Below are 21,951 nucleotides of genomic sequence, written 5' to 3' on the forward strand. Positions count from 1 at the left end.
TTATTGTGTTACCTATACACTGACACTATACACAGAGCTCCTGTGTATAATGTCATGGATCACTGTATTACTTGCACACAGACACTGCATACTAAGTGCAGATCTCTTGTGTATAATGGCACTTATGGTTGGCACTTATGTTGACATTAGTATTGTGCTTTTTTATTACTGATCAGTACTATAGTATTCATATACTATGTGGTGGTAATATGTAGTCTGTACATGGTGCGGTGGTATTTGTTCCTTGTATGTGATATTATTTGGTCACTGTGGTGGTAATATGTGGTCTGGACATGGTGTTGCGTTTTTTTTCCTTTTGTGTGTTATTATTTTGTTACTGTTGTGGTAATATGTGGTCTGGTCATGGTGTGGCTGTATTTGTTCCTTGTATGTGGTATTATTCGGTCACTGTGGTGGTAATATATGGTCTGGTCATGGTGCAGTGGTATTTTTTCCTTGTATATGATATTATTCGGTCACTGTGGTGGTAATATGTGGTCTGGACATGGTGTAGTGGCATTTGCTCCTTGTATGTGACAATATTGGTCATTTTAAATATTGAAAAATAAATAAAAATACATCTAAATTGTATTGCATATTTTAGCAAATATTTAATAGGTTACAGTAGAGTAGAGCTCGGCCAAAAGTGTCTACCATTTTATGGTGGCGGCTTAAAAAATCTTTTGCCAAAAACAAAAGCTGCTAGCTATATGTCTGATCTGGAGATGGGAACTGTTAATGTTTGATGGTGAGAAGTGGAGTTTTCCCAAGAGAGAGCGGTGGGACTGTGGACAGTTCGAGGGGTGGAGGGCAGAGTCTCAAGGGGGCCCAAAAAATGTTGCCAGTATGGGCCCCGAAATTCCTAGTAGCAGCCCTGCTCCTCGCTACTCCTCCGCTTCTCCCCTCTGCATATCTCTTCACTGGCTCCCATTCCCTCAGCATATCCAGCTCAAATTACTAATACTGACCTACAAGGCCATCCATACCAATCGCCTCCAAGACTTCTCCCGAATAGACCCCATCCTCTGGAATTCTTTGCCCCAACATGTCTGACTATCAACCACATTCGGATCCTTCAGATGGAACCTGGAAACCCACCTCTTCAAGAAAACCTACAGTCTGCAATGACCCTGCTACCTCCTCACCACTAGCGGAGATATCACCTCAACCAACACCGGAACTGCTGCCACCCACCAACCTACTGTCTCCTTCCCCACCATCTTGTAGCATGTAAGCCCAAAAGGGCAGAGTCTTCTCCCCTCTGTATCAGTCTGTCATTGTAAGTTTGTTTACTGTAAGTGATATCTGTAATTTGTATGTAACCCCTTCTCATGTACAGCACCATGGAATCAATGGTGCTATATAAATAAATAATAATAATAATAAACCCCACTGTAAAATATGTGGCATTTTTTTAAAATGCAACATAGTGCTGTATATAACTTGAGTAAAAGACAGGAAAACACTGAATACCAGCCTAAAATGCCCAAATTTTTAGCACACGGATGCATGAGGCGTGTCACAGATATACCACACTGTAAAATATGTGGCCTGTTTTTTAAAACAATGCAACATAGTGCTGTATATAACTAGAGTGACAGACAGGAAATCACTGGAATACCGGCCTCAAATGCCCAAATTTTGAGCACACGGATGTATGATGCATGTCACAGAAATACCGCACTGTAAAATATGTGGCCTGTTTTTTTTAAAAATGCAACATAGTGCTGTATATAACTTGAGTAACAGACAGGAAAACACTGGCATACAAGCCTAAAATGGCCAAACTTGGAGCACGCAGATATAAGAGGCCTTGCACAGAGATACAACACTGCCAAATATGTGGCCTGTATTTTTTTCTTTTCTAGGCTAAATAGTGCTGTATATAATTAGAGTGACAGACAGGAAAACACTGACATACCAGCCTAAAATGGCCAAACTTGGAGCACGCAGATATATGAGGCCTGGCATGGAGATACCACACTGCCAAATATGTGGCCTGTTTTTTTTAAATGCAAAATATTGCTGGCTATAACTAGAGTGACAGACTGCAAAAAAAAAATGGAATTTAGGCTTAAAATACACAAATTTTTAGCACACGGATGTATGATGCGTGTCACAGATATACCACACTGTAAAATATGTGGCCTGTATGTATTTTTTTTGGGTTCAGCAAAATGGTGTCAAGAAATTGTGTAAGACACTCAAAAAAAATTCTACTTTACTGTACCACATAAAAATGAAAGATTTCTCTGCGCACTCAAAAGTGATTTTTGGGACCCCTTTAAAATTGCTGGATTTTCATGCTGTGCTAGGAAAAGCATCTGGCTGTATTGTGCTGTGTCAAAAAGCAAATGGAGAAAAGAAGGGCTTTACCTGGCAAAAAAAAATTTCCTAGCTAATTAGACCTGGGGCTAGGTATATACGGTCAAAATATCCTCTAGACAGCAGCAGACAGTAATGGAATGGACCCTCTTGATGTATGCAATGATATCTATATACACACATACAGTGCCTGCAGGCCTTGCACTGATATGTATAGAGTGATGTACAATCCCCTGCCTACCTAACACTGCAACCTATATACTGCACAATTAGTCCTTAGAAGGACTGTTGGTTTAGCTGGATTTGAGTAGTTTAGGAAGTTAGACCCCACAATGACTAATAAATCCCCAAATCTGACACTATCTCGGCAGCAGCTCTGCCGACACTATATCAATCCGGAGCAGAATGTGCCGAGCAGGGCGGTGTCCGGTCTCTTATACCCTTGATGATGCTGTGCAGTCAGCCAAACACTGCAAGACCACAACAAAGATGGCTGCGGCATTACAGCACCTGGCAGACAATCCCTGCATGGTAATTGGGTGTCTAAAGACCGCCAAAAAAACTGGGTGGAGACCCGAGTTCCCGCCAAGTAATCCCGGAAATGCTCGGTGCTCGCCGAGTACCGTGATACTCGGGCGAGTAACGAGTAGTGGCGAGCACGTTCGCTGATCACTACTGCCATATCCACGGATGAATGAAGGAGAGCTGTGATGGGGACCGATGAATGAAGCAGAGCTGGGAAGGAGCAGAGCAATGATGGAGACATTACTCTGTCCTTATAACTGTGTCTAATGAGAGTTATCCCCATCATAGCTGTGTCCCATTAGAGTTACCGCCCATTAATGTTGAAATTAGCTACTTCACTAAGGGGTTAAGAAGAATATTGTACTTTTTTTTATTATGTATACCCCTTTTCACATGTAAAGGTACATGGAATAAATGGTGCTATAATAATAAATAATTATAATTATATCACACAAAATAAACCAATATGGTTTGTGGCAAGAAGAAAAAGAAAAGGACAATTTATTAGCTTTCTCATACTGCAAAAACCCTTGCCAATTTACTTCATTTTAAACAAAGACTGATGTTAGTGGGTAAGAAAAAAAAGATTATTGGCCAGCTTGTTCTGCCAACATACCGTATCCACCAAAACCATGTACTGTAGCACATAGAGTGCCTGTAAATCTCCCAAAGCCTCCTTCCTCCTCAACCTCTTGCAGTGCATGAGATTTTAATTTTAAAAATAGAAAATTATTTGGAGATTGTTTTTTAATGTACTGTATAAAACCTTATTGATTTATCCATAAAATGTAAAGCACTTACTACGTAAGTGAACATTAGTCATTCATCAGGTTAAGATATATAACAAATGTGTCCTCTTTATACCCTACACATACTAGTCAGCTGCGTGACAAGTGCAAATGATGTTAAGGGTGTGTTGATTGAAAATGTCCTTTTCCAGAAAATCCTAATCTGTGTACTTCAGAACTGAACATGTTAATTTGAATTACAATGAGCTATAAAACAGAAAATATCTGTCATTGTTGATATGGGTACTCTTTATAGGGTAATGTTCTATCTTGACAAACTTTCAGTTTCTTATAACTCGGACAGTAAAGAATTGGACGTTGTTGAAAGACAGAAATACCCTAGAGTGTGCAAGAATCCAGCAGCATCTGGTATTATTCATGTAGAAAACTTAGTTAAAAATATGAGCCAAGGTTTTTTTTTTCGAAGATCATACAGTATTTTTTGTGTAGATCAAAAATGTAACAATGGTCCTAAGTGTAGGATGATTTCATGTACAAAAGAACATTTAGAATAGTTTCCTATTGAAAAAGAAAAACAAAGTAACTTAATTTTATAAAGTTTGAAAGTAATAAAATTAAAGTAGAAATATTTTAAAGAAGAGTTTGAATTTTTGGTAGTTTGGGGATAAAAAAAAGTTGGAACTAGCAAGAAAATTTAGGACTAATTTCAATCGTTCACAAATGAGCAATTACACAAGCATGGCCGCCTATCCACGGAGGATCAAGTTTGAGTCAAATTGCCTGAAATTCATGGTTTCATGCAAAATTGAACATTTTGAACATCAATTTGCAGTTTGTAACGAAAAAAAAATCTTGACTGGCACCATTACCCATCCTGCTAAAGCATCAAAATGTGGGATAGCGTATTTTTGAGTTGCAGCACTGGCTTCGTCATAATTCCTTCCTTATGACTAGTGATGCGCGAGCATGCTCGCCACTACTCGTTACTCGCCCAAGCATCTCGCTGCTCGAACTGTTCGGTGCTCGCTGAGTATTTTCGGGGTTGCTTGGCGGGAGCTCGGGTCCCCTCCCTGCATGTTTGGCGCTCTTTAGAGAGCTGATGAACATGCTGGGATTGACTGCCACATACTGTAATGCGGCAGCCATGTTGTTTGTAGCATTACATGGATTGGCTGGCCGCACAGCATCATCAGATCTATATCAGACCTGGCACCACCATGTTCGTCACAGTCTGCTCTGGAAACGGGCAGTGTAGGGAGAGGTGCTGCTGAGCTAGGGAGAGATTTGCTTGTTTCTTAGTTAGTGTAGGTATACCACAATATATTATACACATATCCATCTCAACTAACAGTCCTTCTAAAGACTAATCCATCTGCATAGATATCAGTGCTAGGCAGGCAGGCAGGTGCATGTGGCAGACTGCAGTGCATATAGCAAGAGGGTCCATTCCAGTTCTGTCTGCTGCTGTAGCTTTTACAGATATTTCTAGACGTAGCCCCAGGAATAATTTTTTTTGGATCTAATTTTGATTATTTGCTTAAAAAGCAATCCAGAGAACACTGTTTTTCTGCTCCATTTGCTTGTTGGCATTGCAGAATACAGCCAGATCCTTTCCATATTACAGCGCTAAAAATCCATCTATTTAAAACTGTGGTTTGTCCACGGATCACATATAAGTGCGCTCAAAATTCTGCCACTTATGGCCTCCATTTAAATTTTGTTGCAAGGGTGTTAGCGAAGTTATTGACACCAGTTTGCTGTTAAAATAGTTATCTATAGGCCAGCTATTTAGAGCTGTGGTTTTCTGTCACATGGAACACATATAAGTTTGCTCCAAATTCAGCCATTTGTAGTAAACGTGGAAAATATTGCCCTCCATTTAAAATGGGCAAGGTACATGGCAAGGGATGGGGAAGTGGACTTGATGGCCGTGGGCAAGCTGAAATTGCACCACAATAAACACCTACATCTTCTCGCCCAACCTTCCTGTCCCAATTACTAGGGGACTGCAGCACACCACTATTGAACCCAGAGCAGTGTCAAAAGGTTGTTGGTTGGATAGCGGATAATGCATCCAGTCACTTTGCCACCACCACCACCACCCTGTCTTCCACACGGTCAAGTCTCAGTAGCCGAGAGTCTGGACCGCATATTCCTCACCCTGACCCTCCTTCCTCCCACCATGCCGAATGCCCGGAGATAACTGATCCCACACTTGGACTCTCTGAAGAGCTGTTCACTTTTCCATTTATAGATTAGGGCCTTTTGCCCAGTCCACTTGAAGCGGGGCAAGAGAAGATCGCATGTAGCGATGCCCAAATATTTGAACAGCCATGGTCACACGAAGGCGACAGCGGGAAGGTGTCATGAGGTGGATGATGATCAGACACAATTGCCACAAAGTCAGGAGGAGGACCAGGGTGCGGAAGCGAAAAACGAGGTTTTGGATAATATAGTAACTGACCCAACCTGGCATGAGGACATGAAGAGCGAGGACAGCAGCACACAGGGGATGGGAGGCATAGCACCCCAACAGGCAGGAAGAAGCAGTGTGGTGGCCACAGACTGAAGGCGGGCAACTGCTCCCTGTAACACCAACACGACAGAAGTAGCCAGTACAACTGTTAGGTCTTTCCGAGTCTGGTTGTTTTTAAAGACTCTGCCAATAACCCCAAAAAGTCCATTAGTACCACCTGCTAGGCCAGCATCAGCAGGGGTAGCAAAACTGCCACCCTGACCACCACCAGCATGATCAGGCAAATGGCAGCAAAGCACCCGACTTTGTGGGCCGAACCCCAGGGTCCAAGAACAGTGTCAGCAGGTGACACCACTGCTTCTTCCGCTGTTGTGCATGCAAGCCAATCCCCTGCCCATGGTGCATACAAAGATGCCTTCTGCCCTGCATCTGTCATTGCACACACTCAACTAGCACAATGATCAAGCACATCCACATCCTTGTCCAAGTGCAGCGTTTAGTTGTCCATACCCCAGTCCTTGGAATGCTATTGCAAATACGAAGCCAATGTCACTCAGGTCACACTACTAAATTCCCACATTTTGCGACTGCTTGTGCTCCAAATGTTGCCTTTTAGGCTCACGGAGACAGAAGCTTTCCGCAACCCGAACGCTGCCTCCATCCCTTGGTACTTGGTCCCCCTCTGCCACTATTTCTCCTGGTGTGCTGTCCCCGCTTTACACAAGCATGTGTCCCACAACATTACAAGTGCCCTCAACAATGCAGTTACTGGGAAAGTCCACCTAACCATGGACACGTGGACAAGTGATTGTGGGCAGGGACGATGCATCTTGCTGACTGCACACAGGGTTAACATAGTGGAAGCCGGGACCCATTCGGACCTTGGGATGGAACATGTCCTCCCGATGCAAAAGATTGCGGGCCCTAGGTCAATCAGGGTTGCCCCCACAGTCTAAAGCTCCTGCACCTCAACCTCTTCCTCCTTCTCCTCCTCTTCAGCCTCCATCTCCAAAATGACCACATCAGTCACAAGCTGGAAGCAGTGCAGCACTGCCTCAGCCAAGCGGCAACAGGCTGTGCTGAAACCAATATGATTAGGTGACAAACCACACAATGCTGAAGAGTTGTGGACAGCTCTGAAATAGCAGGCAGACACTGCTGAACCTACAGCTAGGCATGGTTGTGTGTGACAATGGCTGGAACCTGGTGACAGCTCTGAGGCGAGCTGACACACATACCATGCCTGGCCCATGTGCTTAACCTCGTGGTTCAACAGTTTCTCAAAACCTACCTGGAGCTGCTGGATCTGATTGTCAAAGTACTCCGCCTGTGTGCTCATTTTAGAAAGTCAGCTACAGCTTCCACCGCCCTTGCCATGCTTTAGCAGCGGTTGCAGCTTCCGGCTCACCGACTGGTGTGTGATGTCCCCACGTGTTGAAAAGCTACAATGCAGATGTTGGGAAGGATTTGTGAACAGAAGAGGGCAGTTTTTGACTACCAGCATCAACAAGGCCATCAATATTAAGTTCAGACTCCACACATAAGATCTCAGGAGTGGACATGGATGTCAGACATATGTACCATCCTACAAAACTTTGAGGACTCCACCAAGATCGTGAGTGGCAATGACGCCATAATTAGCATCACTATCCTGCTTCACTGTGTTCTGAAACACTCTCTGCTCACAATCAAAGAGGATACATTTCAGGCAGAGCATGATGAGATGGAGCAAGGAACCATACAGGGTGATTGCACACAGCCTAGCCTCACTCATCCCAATGTGGATTGGGTGACATTGAGGAAGAGGAGTAGGAGGAGGAGGAAGAACAGGAGCTAGTTTCATGTGCAATAGACGGTACTACAAGCACAACTGTCTTACTTTCTGTTCAGCGTGGATGGCCTGAGGACAGGGAGAAGGAGAGCAAGGACACACATATCTTGCCTATTAGTGAGTCTTGGTGAGGACACAGACGTCTTGCCTATTAGCAGTCTGGCATACATGGATCAGCTTATGTTACGCTGCCTTTCCCATGACCCTCACGTTCCCAAAATTTTGGGTGACACTCATTACTTGTTGATGATACTTCTATACCAACACTACAAGGAGAACTTAATCTCTCTTAATCTCGAGGTGGACAAGTCTACTAAAATGGGACAGTACCAGAAGGCCCTTGTTGCAAAATTATTTAAAAAAATTCCCATCTGAAAACGCTGGTGGCAGAAGTCACATTTCATTGGAAAACCAAGGAGTTCAGGCGAGAGAGACAACTCCAATTCAGCAGAGGCAGGGGAAAACTGGCAAAGTTCTGGGAGAGTTTTCTCAGACCCTCCATCGCACAGGCCCTGAAGCACGGGGTACTTTCACAAAGAGTGAAAATTTTGGGAAGATGCTGAGGGAGCACCTTGCTGACTGTACCAATGTCCTCCGTGATTCCTCTGTGCCTTAAAATTATTGGGTATTCAAGCTGAACACGTGGCATGGCATGATCTGGCTCTCTACGCCTTGGAAGTCCTGGCTTACCCTGCTGCTAGTGTTTTGTCAGAGCAGGTTTTTGGTACCACTGGCAGAATTAAAACTGATTTGAGCATCCGCCTGTCAACTGAAAATGCTGACAGGCTGACTCTTATAAAAATGAACATGGGCTGGATTGGGCCAGACTTCTCAACACCGCCGAATGATAGCAATGTAACATAAACTCAAATCCAGTGTCTTTTTTGGAAGGTCTATTCCCATGCACCTCTTCACACCCACACAAGGGTATATGCTTCCTGATTTTGGCTATTTGCTGTTGTCCTCCTTCTTCTCCTCATCCTGCACCACCAAATCACCAGGGTAACCGTGGTCCATGATGCAACACCCACATAATTTTTTAAAGGGTGTTTATGATGCCTGTAAAAAAAATTGTTATGCAGTATGTTGATGTATGCCCCCCAGGGGTAAATGTTTGTCAGTCCATACACTTAGTGCATTGGCATTATAAGCATAGGAGACACGTTCCTTTCTAATGGGAAAAAATTTTTTATGAGGCCCTTCTCCACATCTCTTCCAAGGGGCATTGGATTTCCTCCAAATTTTTGGCAGCACTTGCATTCACTGCATAGGCAAACACTATGGGGGACACATTTCCTAATAATGGGAACATTTTTTCATGAGGCCCACCCCAACGTCTCTTCCAAGGGGCATTGGAGTGCCTCCAAATTTTTGGCAGTCCTTGCATTCACTGCATAGGCAAACACTATGGGAGACCCACTTCCTAATAATGGGAACATTGTTTTCAAGAGGTCCTCCTGTACGTCTCTTCAAAGGGGTATTGGGAACCGTTCAAATTGTGGGCAGCCCTGCCACTCACTGCATATGCATTAACAGTATAGGAGACCCACTGTTTATCAATGAGAACAACAAAGCATAGCCGGCTGATGGCTGTCTAAGAATAGTGAGGGCTGACTGCTGGCCCTTTAAGAATAGTAAAGGCCACCTGACGGCCCTATAAAAATAGGCTTTGTAACTTTCAGAGTCCCTCCTACATAAAGGAAACAGGATGTGTCTGATGATGTGTCACACACCACATGGCCAGATAAGGTTGTAAAATGTTAAAATGACATTTCCCAGTGAATGCATTTCTCTTGGTTGAAAGCAATGCTAAAGTTCAAAAACGCATAAAAAATACTACGTAGCAACATAGCCCAAGATGCGGAGGAGCATTTTTGCTTTTGGATATATATTTTGCCTTATACACAAATCATTACCCTAGAAAGGATGTTCCTTAACATATTTCCCAGGAAAATGCATTTTGGTTTAGTTTTTGTATGTTTTATTGTGAGTCTGTAAAAGTGGCGTAAGACTCTGACAACAGTGTTCACAGCAGTGACCCAGGAGTCAGAATTGCTTCCAGGGGTCTTCCCCATGCTGTTCCCATGTCAATTGAGCACTGTTCCTTTTTGATTTCTGCAATTTCTAGTCCCTCCGCAGACCGTCAGGGGACCCGCTGGAAAAATGCTCGAGTTTCCCATAGACTTACATTGAGCTCGTTGCTCGGGTCGTGTACCCGAGCATTTCAATTTGCTCGACCCGCGCAACGAGGCTCCGAGCATTTCAGTGCTCGCCCATCACTAGCTATGACATCTTACCAATTATAAAATCTTGTGCAGTGGTAGAAAATGCAAATAGAAGTTTGACAAAGACACACCAACTATCTTCCATAAGAAATCCTACATGGACTTAACCCCCCAGCTTGGGCATGTGTAGAGAAATTCCAAAATGAACTATAGTCCAGGAAAGGTATAAAAACTTACTTTGTAAGTTAATGAATCAAGCAAATATCCAAATAAAGTGACAGGCACAGCTTACATGTTTTGAATGCATACTACACTCTTAGGCTGGTTTTACACTAGCATTTTATCGTGCAGCACATCGTGCGCTATCACGCGCACGCGCAATAGTCCCCTATATTTAACATGGCGGGCGCAGGGTCTAGCGCTTGCACGCATTCATCAGCGTTTTCATGCACTGCGCATTTTCCAGGTGTGCGCCCAGACGTGTTGCATTTTTTTTCCACCCAAAGTCGTTAAAAAATTGCATGCGCACATGTGCGCACGGAATGCGCAAAAAATAACATTGCAGTCTATGGGGTTGCATGTGTGCGCATAGACGTGCGCACATCAGTGCTTTTTGCGCGCACGTGATTTTAGAGTAAACAATGTCTAGACACTTGTTTAAACCACCCCCTACACAAGCAACATTGTTTGGTAGGAGTGTACATAAAAGAAGGTGTCTGCAGTGCCAGACCATTACTCTACATACAGCCTTGCAAATCAGAGCCCTCTGTATCCAAGCTGCAGCAGCCACAATGTGAGTATTAAACCTAATATCTGCCTGTCCTTTCAAATTTATTATGTACTAATGTTTATTTTTTTTAAATTGCAGCATGTCTTCTGGATCGGAATACTCTCCATCGCAGCAAGAACTGGCCAAAGCAGAGCGTGAGTCTTTGAATGTCCCTTTTTTAAATTTATTTTTTATCTTCCTTTTTTTCTGTCCTGTTTTTCATCTTCTATCTTCTTTTATTTCTATTTTTCCATCTTTTTCCTTCTAAAAAATTTCCAAGATTATAATGTTTTTTTTTCTAGGTTCCACAATGGGACGAAGACACCTATCTGGACAAAGACACCCTGATACGCCTGGTACAGGAGCGTGTCCCATTGTGGGACAGCCGTGACCAGCAGTACGAGGACAGTGTGGTGACCCGGCAGCTCTGGAATGAGGTGGCAGCAGCGATGATGGATGGCTGGGACAGCGCCTCTCCAACTTCCAAAAAGGCGTTTAGTAAGTATATCCATGCAGCGATGCTGCATTGATTCTTGCACCTGATGATACTCTTGTGTTTCCTGCTAGAATATAGTGTCCTCAGGATCAACAGTGGCTGCATTGTGTATTTTACTGCTGTATTGTTCCTGCTTTGACTCTTGCTCCTGATGATACTGTTGTGTTTCCTGCTAGATATATTCTAGCAGTAAACACAAACAACACACAAAGGACAACATAACGACCATAAGTCCCAAATTAGAGCACAGTAGATGTTACAATCAGATAAAATCAAATATTTAAACAGGTATCAATATATGGAATGAGACAAGTTTTTATACATATACTGAAGAAATATACATATAATTAAAAATTATATCTGTTTTTTTTGTGGGCAGTACCACCCCAATAGGATATACAGTTCACATAACAGTGCAGAAAATAATTATGCGAAAAATGTGCATACAATTAATAAATAAATTATAATTCGATATATAAAAATGTAAAGTGCATCATAAATTGTAAATAAAGTGCTGTGCAGTTTTACAATAAAACAGTAGGTGCTAATATGTCCATACGGATCATATAGATAAAGTGCAGTGCAAAGTGCAATCCAATTATGCAATTGAACAATAGGTGTCAGTATGCCAATGCAGACCATACAAGTGGTACTCACAGACGCAGCTGGTGTCACAGAATGATCTGTAAGTCTGCTGACCAGGAAAGCAATATGCCGTAAACTGAATTGATGAGATAAATAGTAAATAACTTACAATGTGTGCTGTATATATTGTTCCTGGTCTCCTGGGATAGACGCCCAGCCCCAACACGCGTTTCGGTGCTAAGCCTGACTCGCGTTTCGGGTTGTTCACATAATTATTTTCTGCACTGTTATGTGAACTGTATGTCCTATTGATACCATATATTGATACCTGTTTTAATATTTGATTTTATCTGATTGTAACAATAAATACTGTACTCTAATTTGGGACTTATTGTCGTTATGTTGTCCTTTGTGTGTTGTTTTTGGTAAAGTTTACGACTGTCCATTCAACTGGCAATAATATTTGTAATTTAATTTTATATCATATTATATTATTACTTTATTGATACTATATTGATTCATTTGCCAGTTCTCCTTACCTCTTTCTTTGTGTGGTAGCAGTAAACACAACAGTGTCCTCAGGATCAACAGTGACTGCATTGTGTATTGTATTCTTTTGTGATGCCGCATTGACTGTTTGCCAAGTTCACTCAGGTGTGTGTGATGATACTGATGTTTCCATCAGTGCATTGTATAATGTTTTTTCTTTGTTTTTCCAACAGTGAACAAAGTCTGCACATGTTGGCACTCGATGAAGGAACGCTTCAACACTGATGTTCGTGCTGAGGGACAGGTTCGCAGTGGTTCAGCGGCAAGGACCAGAACAAAATACTGTTACCATCGTGAGTTGACGTTCCTAAGACCGGTCCTTGCCACCAGAGCGTATGTATTTTATTTTTTTTAATCTGTGCTTTTCTATTCCACAGCTGATGCTTCTTGTAAATGCATGATAGTAATTTTTTTTTTCTTTCCACAGCACCCTGCAACCTGTCCCTGGAGCGGTCCTTCATCGGACGACCTCGGACCCATCCCAGCCATCCGACAGCCAGGAAACAACTTGCAGGTCAGCAACACGGACAGCTGGTGACCAGGAAGCTGGTCAATCAGGTGTTGCCCTGTCCCAGGTCTCTGCCACTGGTTATGCGGGCACTTCCCGCCAGCGGCAGAGGGCCTCGGACAGGTCTGTCTTGCCCGAGTTCATGCACTTGAGCGAGGCCTTTCATGCCAGCCTTAAGTCGCTGTCAGACAGAGTGGAAAGCGGTTTTTCACTCATGGAATGCGGTTTTACCCACATGCAACACCGCTTCCACTCTGTCGACCAGCGCCTTGACCGGCTGCAGGCCGACCTCAACAGACCAGCGCACCATTTTTTCAGTAAAAGTGAACAGGGCATGGCGGAACACCTTAGTCCTGAGCAACAACTGAGTGTGTTGCAGGCCTGCAACACTGCTTACTTGCAGGCTATGCAGCAGAATCGGCACGTGCAGCAGTCAGTGGTGTCATTTCCAACAGTGCCACCACTGACTCGCTACACCTCACTACCGACTTCTGCTGCATACCACTGCACGGCAACCTGCATTCCAAGCCAAGCCGGACACCACTTCACCACACCAATGCCGAGTGCTGCTGGACACTCCACCCCCGCCACCACCATGGCAAGCGCTGCTCCTGTCTGGAGCACCACCATCACCACCGGTCAACCATCTTGGAGCACCGCCACTGCAGAACCTACTTGCACCACTGCCACCTATTCTCCTGTTCGGAGTATTGCCATGACTTCTCCATCTAGGAGCACCTCCATCACTCATCATCAATATAGGAGCACCGCCACCACTTCTCCTCCTTCTAGGAGCACCGCCACCACTCCTCATCATTCTAGGAGCACCGCCATCACTCCTCATCATTTTAGGAGCACCACCACCATTTCTCCTCCTAGGAGCACCGCCACCACTTCTCCTCCTAGGAGCACCGCCACCAATTCTCCTTCTAGGAGCCCCGACAAGACTTCTACTTCTAGGAGGACCGCCACGACTTCTCCTTCTAGGAGCACAGCCACCTCTTCTTCTCCTTCTAGGAGCACCACCCACATTACCTCTTTTACACATAAAGGCCACGGTCCAGCAGCTCAAGGCGGTCGAGCAATGTAAGGTGGTCACACGGTGGAAGGCGGTCCAGACTCCTGCCCCAAAGAAGCAAAAGACTTTGTTTGTCCATCCCCCTCTCCTCCTAATGTGTCTCACCCTGCCTCCAGTTCCATCCCTAATCTTCCTTCCCCCACTACTTTCGTTGCCCCTTCCCCTAGAACCCCTTCCTCAACTTCCAGCTGTTCCTCATGTCTCCACACCCCCAAAGTATCCCAATCTTCCCCCAAACGTCCTTCACAATAAAAACTTTTAAAAAAAAATAAAATAAATGTGCAATTCGGCTTTCACCTAATACGGTTTTATTAATGTGTCTTTCGCCGCCTACACACTGCGCTGTACACTTTGCATTTTTGCCACCACATAGCTCCATTACTGACACATGTTTCTTGTGTCAGTCCTGGAGATATGTGTAGTCAAAAACACAAATCTATGACTTGTATTTTCACCCCCTGTTTCTTCAGTCTGCTAACATTGCACAGACTGAATAGAGGATGGTGTTGAGTGCAAGGCATATCTATTGTTACCTTGCCAGGTATCATAAAAAGTTAATCGAGGATGGTGTGTTTTTACCATCATCATTTAACTATTTGTGAGACAAGGCAAGGGGATTCTAGATATACCTTGTAATTAACCACATCCTCTATTCAGTGTGTGCTGAATAAACTGAGGAGATGATTGGGAAAATACACGTCATATGTACAATACCCTGGCCTTGTATCATACAGTCATGGCCAAAAGTATTGACACCCCTGAAATTCTGTCAGACAATATTCAGTTTCTTCCTGAAAATGATTGCAAACACAAATTCTTTGGTATTATTATCTTCATTTAATTTGTCTTAAATGAAAAAACACAAAAGAGAATGAAGCAAAAAGCAAAACATTGATCATTTCACACAAAACTCCAAAAATGGGCCGGACAAAAGTATTGGCACCCTCAGCCTAATACTTGGTTGCACAACCTTTAGCCAAAATAACTGCCACCAACCGCTTCCGGTAACCATCAATGAGTTTCTTACAATGCTCTGCTGGAATTTTAGACCATTCTTCTTTGGCAAACTACTCCAGGTCCCTGATATTTGAAGGGTGCCTTCTCCAAAGTGCCATTTTTAGATCTCTCCACAGGTGTTCTATGGGATTCAGGTCTGGACTCATTGCTGGCCACCTTAGAAGTCTCCAGTGCTTTCTCTCAAACCATTTTCTAGTGCTTTTTGAAGTGTGTTTTGGGTTATTGTCCTGCTGGAAGACCCATGACCTCTGAGGTAGACCCATATTTCTCACACTGGGCCCTAAATTATGCTGCAAAATTTGTTGGTAGTCTTCTGACTTCATAATGCCATGCACACGGTCAAGCAGTCCAGTGCCAGAGGCAGCAAAGCAACCCCAAAACATCAGGGAACCTCCGCCATGTTTGACTGTAGGGACCGTGTACTTTTCTTTGAATGCCTCTTTTTTCTCCTGTAAACTCTATGTTGATGCTTTTGCCCTAAAAGCTCTACTTTTGTCTCATCTGACCAAAGAACATTCTTCCAAAATGTTTTAGGCTTTTTCAGGTAAGTTTTGGCAAACTCCAGCCTGGCTGTTTTATGTCTCGGGGTAAGAAGTGGAGTCTTCCTGGGTCTCCTACCATACAGTCCCTTTTCATTCAGATGCCGACGGATAGTACGGGTTGACACCGTTGTACCCTCGGACTGCAGGGCAGCTTGAACTTGTTTGGATGTTAGTGGAGGTTCTTTATCCAACATCCGCACAATCTTGCGTTGAAATCTCTTGTCAATTTTTCTTTTCCAGCCACATCTAGGGAGGTTAGCCACAGTGCCATGGGCTTTAAACTTCTTGATGACACTGCGCACGGTAGACACAGGAACATTCTGGTCTTTGGAGATGGACTTGTAGCCTTGAGATTGCTCATGCTTCCTCACAATTTGGTTTCTCAAGTCCTCAGACAGTTCTTTGGTCTTCTTTCTTTTCTCCATGCTCAATGTGGTACACACAAGGACACAGGACAGAGGTTGAGTCAACTTTAATCCATGTTAACTGGCTGCAAGTGTGATTTAGTTATTGCCAACACCTGTTAGGTGTCACAGGTAAGTTACAGGTGCTGTTAATTACACAAATTAGAGAAGCATCACATGATTTTTCGCACAGTGCCAATACTTTTGTCCACCCTCTTTTTTATGTTTGGTGTGGAATTATATCCAATTTGGCTTTAGGACAATTCTTTTTGTGTTTTTTCATTTAAGACAAATTAAATGAAGATAATAATACCAAAGAATTTGTGTTTGCAATCATTTTCAGGAAGAAACTGAGTATTATCTGACAGAATTGCAGGGGTGTCAATACTTTTGGCCATGACTGTAACTATCACACCTGGGCAGGTGAATACACATGATTTTTAACCTGCAGCGTTGCTTCAGTCTGCAAATATTTCAAGCAGACTGTAGCGATGCTGCAGTTTAACTCATATGTGTATTCTCCTGCCCATGTGTGATAACATTCTGAAGTCAGGTTGCATTAGTTTGGGCATCCTCACTTCAGCATGACACCAGGCCTGGGGATTGTAGAAGTTGTATAACCTTTATTATCTCTCCAGTCTGCGTTCAAACGCAAGCCACAGTGGTGATCCTACAAATAATATTTATAGTCACATGGTCAGGTGTAATAAAGAATGACGGGTGCTAGTGCATCCCCAAATCAATATTTGTAACATCAGGCCAGGTGACACAAATATTAGTTGTATTATCTCCATGGTCGCTGCAAATTGAACACAAACTGTAGAGATGATAAAGGTCATACAACTTGTGTGTGTGTGTACATATAGTCACCTGGTCAGGAGTACTAGTAAATTCATGATGCACAAAACACAGCATCATGAATTCACTGGTACACCTAGCCAGTTGATTATTGTATTGAAGTGTAAACAGACAGAGTGCACTCGGTACAGGTATCAAAACAGGTTTTTTATTAACATACACACAAGAAAACATTTTTACACCATTTGATCTTGCCATTCCACCCATCCTACATCTGAGATGAAGTAGGCCGCAAATTGGTCCCTCATTTGGCTAACTTCAACGGATGACCTGAGAGGGTGCTGAGTGAATTCAGGCAATGGGTTAGGAGCTGCATCATCGAGTTCAAAGTTCGGGTGCTTTTTAGCCATCACAAAATTATGCAGAACCACACAGGCCTTCACCACCTCATCCATTACTTCCAGTTTCAGATTATTGGCTGTTCCGAGAATGCGCCATCAGGAGAAAAATATACCAAAGGCACACTCTACAGTTCTTCTGGCCCTGGTCAGCCTGTAATTAAAATATTTTTTGGTGTGGTCTAAGTCCCGGCTGGAGTAGGGTTTGAGCAGGTTTTGGCGCATCTGGAATGCCTCATCCCCAACCATTACAAACGGCTGTGGCGGACCTTCGGTGTTGGGAAGAGGCCGTGGCATGGGGAAATTGAAATGGTTGCCATACAACCTCCGGCCCATGTCCGAGTTCTTAAAAGTCTGCGAGTCATTTCCACGGCCAAATATCCCAATGTCCACCCCAACAAACATACAGTCTGCATCCGCAATGGCCATGAGTACTGTCAAAAAGTACTTTTTGTAGTTATAGTACTCAGAGCCTGTTCTTTTGGGTTTCATAATCCGGATGTGTTTCCCATCAACCGCTCCCAAACAATTGGGGAAATTGCAGACTGTCCAGAATTTTTCTGCTATTTCCATCCACTTTTCCGCGATGGGCAGGGGCATAAATTCAGGACAGAGAACTTTCCACAAAGTCAGGCAGGTGTCCACAACATTTCCCGATAAGGTGGATATCCCAATCCGGTACTGGAAGTGGAGTGAAGAGAGGCTCTCTCCAGTAGCCAGGAATCTTGGAAACTGAGAAAGAACAAAAATTAATATTTATGTATATAGATTTTTACACAAAAAAAAATACATGGCATAAAAATAATTCTGCAGTCTTTGGTTTACTACATGGCATAAAAATAATACTGCAGCCTTTTGTTTACTACATTGTAGAACAATAATTCTGCCAGCTTTGGAATAGTAGATGTCACAACAAAGAAAATTATGCAGCCATTGGTTTTGCAATATTAAGTACTGTAATGTGACCAGGAGCTGTTCCTCAGGAGGAATCGCACAATGGCGCTGTGTGTCCTGTCTCCGGGTGGCTTCTTGGACACAAGGAAGAAAATCACTGAAGCTTTGTTGGGACATCCGGGTATAATCAGTAAATTTCTCCAGGTTTGCCTGGAGCTTGCTGTAGAGGGTGTGGTATTCTCCACGGCTCTCCCGGAGTTCAATAATCGGATGTATCCACAAACGCCACCACTGCCGTCTTCGCTGTCTCTCTCTCTCCCTTTGTTGATGGCAAGCAACTGCATAAGCGTGAGCCATCCTGATGTCCAGATCCAAGTTGAAGTGAAAACTCTTCCAGCGCAGATCCACATTTCACAAAGGAAAATGCAAGCCAATGTGAAGATTTCAGATGTAAACACGGTCTATATAAAGAATTCCCATAACACATGCCCACTGCTGTCCCATTGGTGGAGTCTGTTGCAAGAATTTTTCAAGGATTTTCCTCCTGTGAAATGTGACACCTAGACAACCCATGCGCATAAAATACGCAAACACATGGAAAAACGCTTGAAAACGCATACAAGCACTGCATTTTTTGTCCTAATGCGCACGATGATGCAACAAAAAATCGCAGAGTTTGCAAGCGCTTTTTGCATGCGTTTCATGTGTGCTCGAAACGCTGCGCAAAATGGCGCAAGTGTGAAACTAGCCTTAGTCATAGCATGTTGATCACAATGAGAAATGATGATCAGTGGTTTCCAGTGGATAAAAATTTGTGTGGCACAGTCGTGTTCCATTCCTAGAGTCACTGGGTAAGTCTCTCTCTCTTGTGGAATGTAAGCTCTTATGGTTAGCGGGATCGTCTCTCCTCCCTGTAGACTATAATAACTTATGATCAACAGGGTCCTCACTCTTCTTTAAAGTGTAGGATCTCCCCTTCTTAAAAAGATCACAAGCTCTCATGGCCAGCGGATTCTTCTCTTTCTCCTGTAGAGTAAAAGCTCTTATGATCAGAAGGGTCCTCTCTCTTCTGTACTTCTGTAGAGTGTAAGCTCTTTGTATCATCAAGGTTCTCTGTCTCCTCTCCCTGCCATGTATTTTCCTAGTACCTATAAGCCTTCCAGTAGGAATTTTTTGGAAAAAAAATTGGCTAAGTCGAGGAATTTGAAATTTCATACTAAAAAAATATAAGTAACAAACCACAAATCGTTAAAATGATGCATGAGAAAGGGACAATGAAGCATGGAAAGTTGACTTTCCACATATACATCTAGCCTTACTGTAGAGAACAAGAGCGCTCATAAAATAAAGCCATTGATAGCATTCACACATACTTATGTTAACATTTAAAAGCTTCTCAGAACTTAAGATGTTTGACATAAAGGAGAGGTCATGGGGTGCAGAGAGAGCTGATATCTTCAAAGTTTACATAATAAACTTATTGAACAATTACAAAGCTGAGCATGCAGGTCTTTAAGGCTTGAAGTTTTTGCATTAAACTTTTGGGATCTTGACAATAAAATAAAAACATATTGTACTAGATAAAATCGAAATGCAGAAATTAGGTGCCTCCGGCTTCAAGACAAACGCTCATCGAAACTGAATAAAGGCGGTCTTGATGAATTGGGGACTATGATAAATATTTGTGAAAAATGAGGATGAATGAACTCATGGAGATCAACATCGAACACTGCGGAGACACCATCACATGTTTCTCAATGCAGTGATTCCAGAGCAATGCCCCCATCCCTTATGGGAAATATGTAAAACATGCAAACACAAGCCGCGGAGACACCATCACATGTTTCTCAACGCAAGCAATGACTAGCCAGGTCTTTCCCCGGGAAGGAACAACCACGGGAAGGGCAGTCTCCAATGAAGGAAGCCATCTATGCCAAAACATGGTATCCATCCACAGACAGCTGTTTCGGGGTATTGCCCCTCAATTTGCTATTTGAGAAGTCTGTTGGATTTTCTGTTTCTGAACATCAGAATAAGGGCACAGTCAAATAACTGTATAAATCAGACCATAATAGGACCGCAATGCATGGACAAGCCAGTGGGTCCCCGAACTCGAGCATGACAGCTTCATATATTTCTATATTTCCATGCTTTGGTCGGAAGACCTGCCCACCAGTCCGTGCATTGCGGTCCAATCTCCGTCCAATTTATTCAGTCATCTGACTGTGCCCTTACAGCAGATCTCAATTTTAAGCACTATTAATTAGGTAGTATTGATCTGAGGAGGCTGATGCATTTACTTTAAAAATCCATGATTGGTAATAAAAAGGCTGCAGACAAACTCTTTACGCAGACATGTGTGTATATTGTGGCTATGTCTTCACAATGATGCCTTAAATTGGCCAAATCTCGCAAATGTGCAAGACTAGACCCCTTGAGTTTACTCCAAAAGTTCTCCCTAGAAAGGGGTCTTTTCACAACATCATATAAAGACTATTTATTTTAATATCAACTAGCCATGATGTATGTATGAGTGTGTCATTGTATGCCATGACGAGAGTATGGCCTGTGTATGAGTGCGTCCTTGCCTCCTCGGACACACATCCAGTTGAAGTTTATTGCCTGGCAGAGATCCATTGGGTACGGGTGCGACAATACATGCTGCTGGCCAATAAGAGGCCAGCAGCTGGCACCGGCTTGCACGTGATGGAGGCGCATGGTAGTGACGTAATGCTCTCCCAGCGCACTACGGAATCGGCTGCCAGCCTCACAAGAGGACGCACGTGACAGGGGAGAGAAGGGAAGGAGAATATTTATTGTTTTAAAAAAATCAGTGGCCATTATACTTTCTGGATGACTATGGGGTGCACTATACTCTATTCACATTGTTCACACTGGTCTAGATGAGAGGGTGTGCTGGAGTCAGAAGCTCCTGATTCATGAAGAGGTGTTCACTAGTGATGAGCGAGTATACTCATTGCTCGAGTCTCCCGGAGCAAGCTCGGGTGGTCTCCGGGTATTTTGGCTTGCTCGGAGATTTAGTATTCGCCGCCACAGCTGCATGATTTGCGACTGCTAAACAGCTTGAATACATGTGTGGAATGCTTGTTTGTTAGGGAATTCCCACATGTATTCAGCCTGTCTACAAGTCACAAATCATGCAGCTGAGACGAGGAAAACTAAATCTCCGCGCACGCCAAAATACTCGGAGATCACCCGAGCATGCTTGGGGAGACCCGAGCAATGATGCTACTTACCCCTCACTAGTGCACACCTCTTCATGAATCAGGAGAGCTGGACAAGCGGCATACACCTCTATCTGTGCACGTACAGCCCTTGCTGGAGTAAGGTTTCTGATGTAGAGCTGGGAGAAACTAGTATGACAGCGCCAAAAGTTGCAAAATTTAGATTCAAGTCCAAGTTGCACCTAAATTCTGTGACCTTTCAAAGCTTTTATTCTAGAACTGAACGCTTTGCTGAATCATGCTCTTAGTGTGAAAAACCTGCTTTGAGGGTTCCAATGTGCAAGGTAAAAAGAAAGAGCATGTCTCTGATATTTCAGAAGACTCATTCACTCTGCTGGTTCTATGAAGTGCAACATTTTTTTTTATCCTTGAAAAACATGTTGAAAATGCAATATATGAAAAAGCTCTAAAGGTGGGCTGAAGTCGTGGACCAGTGCTTTGTGCTTAACTCTCAGGCTAAAATTTGCCAGCCAGCCCCTGCCCCTTGGGAACAAGAATTTGCCACCCCATCCACACCATGATAGTTTGCAGGCGCTG

The sequence above is a fragment of the Dendrobates tinctorius genome, unplaced genomic scaffold (genome assembly GCF_039654945.1).
Source record: "Dendrobates tinctorius isolate UK_male_01 unplaced genomic scaffold, ASM3965494v1 ptg000030l, whole genome shotgun sequence".
In the NCBI taxonomy this organism is placed as follows: Eukaryota; Metazoa; Chordata; class Amphibia; order Anura; family Dendrobatidae; genus Dendrobates; species Dendrobates tinctorius.